Source organism: Pongo pygmaeus, chromosome 16 (assembly GCF_028885625.2).
Source record: "Pongo pygmaeus isolate AG05252 chromosome 16, NHGRI_mPonPyg2-v2.0_pri, whole genome shotgun sequence".
Lineage (NCBI taxonomy): Eukaryota > Metazoa > Chordata > Mammalia > Primates > Hominidae > Pongo > Pongo pygmaeus.
Window position 1 is genome coordinate 50,550,860 of NC_072389.2, and position 3,477 is coordinate 50,554,336.

Sequence of the window (3,477 nt, forward strand, 5' to 3'; positions counted from 1 at the left end):
AAAATGAGAATTCCACTGAGAGACTTTGCGGAGATGGGGAGAAGAGGGGACCGGATTTCCATACTGAGAGGTCAGTCTGGCTGCTGAGGCTTGAGGAGGCTGTGGCAATGGTTCAGGTGAGAGATATTGGTAGCTTGGACTAGAATGGAGGCAGCGAGGATGAAAAAAATAAGTAGGTTGTTGATTAATTTGTTCTAAGCTGAAGGTGTACATTTGGCAGATTTCCTATAGATCACAATGAAATCATAGGTAGTAAAGTGAGGGAAGGATCTAGTGAAGAATGAGAAAGAAATAGGGCCTTGAAAAGAGCCCTAAGGAAGCTGAAGACTTTCAAGTCCTTTAGACTCCAGGGCTTGGTAAACTTATCCTGTAAAGGATCAGATAGTAAATATTTTAGGCTTTGTAGCCAAGAATCAGAATCAACATATTATGTGGGTACTTATATAACAGAGAGGAAAAAGAAGCCATAAAGTTTTTATCGACAAAATTCAAAATATAATAAAAATTGAGGACAAGCTTTTTATAATATAGTTCTACCAACGAGAAAAATGAAATTTTCTTTTGGGGGAATGATAGTTTTGCTTAATTGGTGTTCAGTGTTAGTGTTCCCTATTATCAAAATAAATTGCAAATGTTCATCTATTAATGTGATGAGGTTTTACATCTTTATATATTTCAAATGTCTTTTCACACAGACACGTAATGCCAAATGTTGATATCAATTCAGGAACATATAATTTTTTTTTTTTTTGAGATGGAGTCTCACTCTGTCTCCCAGAGTGCAGTGGTGTCATCTTGGCTCACTGCAAGCTCTGCCTCCTGGGTTCATGCCATTCTCCTGCCTCAGCCTCCCGAGTAGCTGGGACCACAGGCGACCGCCACCACGCTCGGCTAATTTTTTTGTATTTTTAGTGGAGACGGAGTTTCACCATGTTAGCCAGGATGGTCTTGATCTCCTGACCTTGTGATCCACCCGCCTTGGTCTTCCAAAGTGCTGGGATTACAGGCGTGAGCCACCACTCCCGGCCCAGGAACATATAATTTAAACTGAACATATTCATTGCTTGGAAAGGTATTTATAGAATTGTATTAGATTCTTCTTCTGACAGTTGGTTTTTAGCATGTCATTGCCAATAAATCACTTTCTTTCTTTTTTTTTTTGAGCCAGAGTCTCGCTCTGTCGCCCAGGCTGGAGTGCTGCGGCGCGATCTCGGCTCACGACAACCTCTGCCTCCCTCCCAGGTTCTAGCGATTCTCCTGCCTCAGCCTCCTGAGTACCTGGGACTACAGACACGCGCCACCACACCCGGCTAATTTTTGTATTTTTTAGTAGAGATGGGGTTTCACCATATTGGCCAGGATGGTCTCAAACTCCTGACCTCATGATCTGCCCGCCTCAGCCTCCCAAACTGTTGGGATTAGAGGTGTGAGCCACCACGCCTGGCCTACACTTTCTTTTTCTAATTTTAAAACAATTTTTAAAATTGTTTTTAAAAAAATTAAATTAAAAATGTGGAAGGCTTCAGGAATTTGCGTGTCATCCTTGCACAGGAGCCATGCTAATCTTCTCTGTATCGTTCCAATTTTAATACATGTGCTGCCAAAGCAAGCACCGATAAATCACTTTCCTAAACCACACAGTTAAATGTACTTTGAAATTACCTTTGTTCTTGCATTGAGTTCAGAAAAACTCTGCTGGAATGGTCATTTGAGTTCAGAAAATATATCTTTTGCAAATGGAGACTGGAGATCTTGCTTTTTGTTTTCAGTTTTGACAGCATGGGAAGTAGGTAAAGTAATTTCATATTACTTGTGATTGAGACATGAGCCATCTAAATGGCTTTACCATAAGTTTTGAATATAAGCACTGTTTTGCCTCATAATTTTAGGTTGAATTTATTAAGAAACATCAAGTCTGTAGCAAAAGCTAATTCTAAAGTAATTAACAGTGGTTGCGGGCAGTTCTTCTATTTGAAAAAAACTTCAATCCTAGCCCCAAGCTCAAAAGATTGCAATAAAATCTTACCATTGCTGAACCATTGACTGCTGTAGGGGGGTGGGGCAAGTCAGGATATTCACACAATTCTTCAGTTCCCACTAAAGACTCAGTATTGATTCCCTGAACAATCCACAACTGAGCAGAATCAGTAACCCATGTTGATTCACCAAGATCAAAGGAAAACCACTCCACATCATTTGTGTTAATTGATTATTGTCGCTCCCATTGTCCTCAACTCGGAAAGCAACGCTGCATGCCAAAGGCTAACACTAATTTTAAGCAGTTTGTTTCTTCCGGACACATTTCTTCAGCAACCAAACATGATTTAATTAACTAGCCATTAGTAAATGGCTTTCCTTGATTAGCTAACAAATGAGCCAGTTGGGATTCTTACCTACAAAAAGGTTGAAGACTTTTTTTTTCATTTTTTTATTTTTGTGAAGACATTTTGCTGTAATGAGATATTTCATTTTAAATTTTCTATTTTTTTCTGACTGTTGCTTTCCTGTAAGTTGGAAATCTTGTGATGAGTACTTCTGGTAATGTCAACATGTATTCTTTCAGCACAGCTATAACGTCATTGTACAATGTTTTGCCGTCTAATTTAATCAGAATAATCCACACTCCACTGTGCCTTAGAAGTATGACAGTAACATTTACTTTTCTGTTTTGACATGATGGGTATAGACTGGTAATAAAAAAATAAAATATCATAGGTACAGTGACATATGAGACACTTGAAACCCTGTCAAGTGATAACTGTGTCACTGTGATTTGTGGCGTGCCAAGCCACATTGTGAAGCAGTGATAGCACCCTACAGTGTCTCTATCACAACTACTCAATCTGCCATTGGAGCACAAAAGTAGCCATGGACAATATGCAAATGAATACATGTGGCTGTTTTCCAAAAAAACATTATTTATGAACACTGAAATTTGAAATTCATGTCATTTTCATGCATCATGAAATATTATTTTTCTTTTCATTTGTTTCAACTACTAGAATACGTAAAAAAAAAAAAAAACATTTTTAGCTTGAAGGACCTGTTGAAAACAGATGGCAGTCCAGATTTGACTGCGGGCCATAATTTGGTGAATGGAAGACTGTTTCAAGATAAAGCCTAGAAAACAGCCACTGGGCCAGGCATGGTGGCTCACGCCTGTAATCCCAGCACTTTGGGAGGCTGAGGCAGGCGGATCACCTGAGGTCAGGAGTTTGAGACCAGCCTGGCCAACATGGTGAAATTCCAACTCTACTAAAAATGCAAAAAATTAGCCAGGTGTGATGGCATGTGCCTGTAATCCCAGCTACTCAGGAGGCTGAGGCAGCAGAATAAGCTTGAGCCCAGGGGGAGGAGATGGCAGTGAGCTGGGATCAAGCCACTGCACTCCAGCCTGGGCTATAAGAGTGAGACTCTGTCTCAAAAAAAAAAAAAGCAGCCACTGCAACTCTCAGTTATTTCTTGAACTCAGAGGAA

General features: G+C 39.9%; 1 non-coding gene across 1 annotated transcript; it reads right to left on the reverse strand.

Annotated features, from left to right (window-relative positions):
- Positions 1–1,506: 1,506 nt before the first annotated feature.
- On the reverse strand, positions 1,507–1,613 carry LOC129014952 (U6 spliceosomal RNA). The gene has a single exon (XR_008494465.1). It is a non-coding gene; the product is annotated as a U6 spliceosomal RNA (small nuclear RNA).
- Between the last annotated feature and the right edge of the window lie 1,864 nt (positions 1,614–3,477).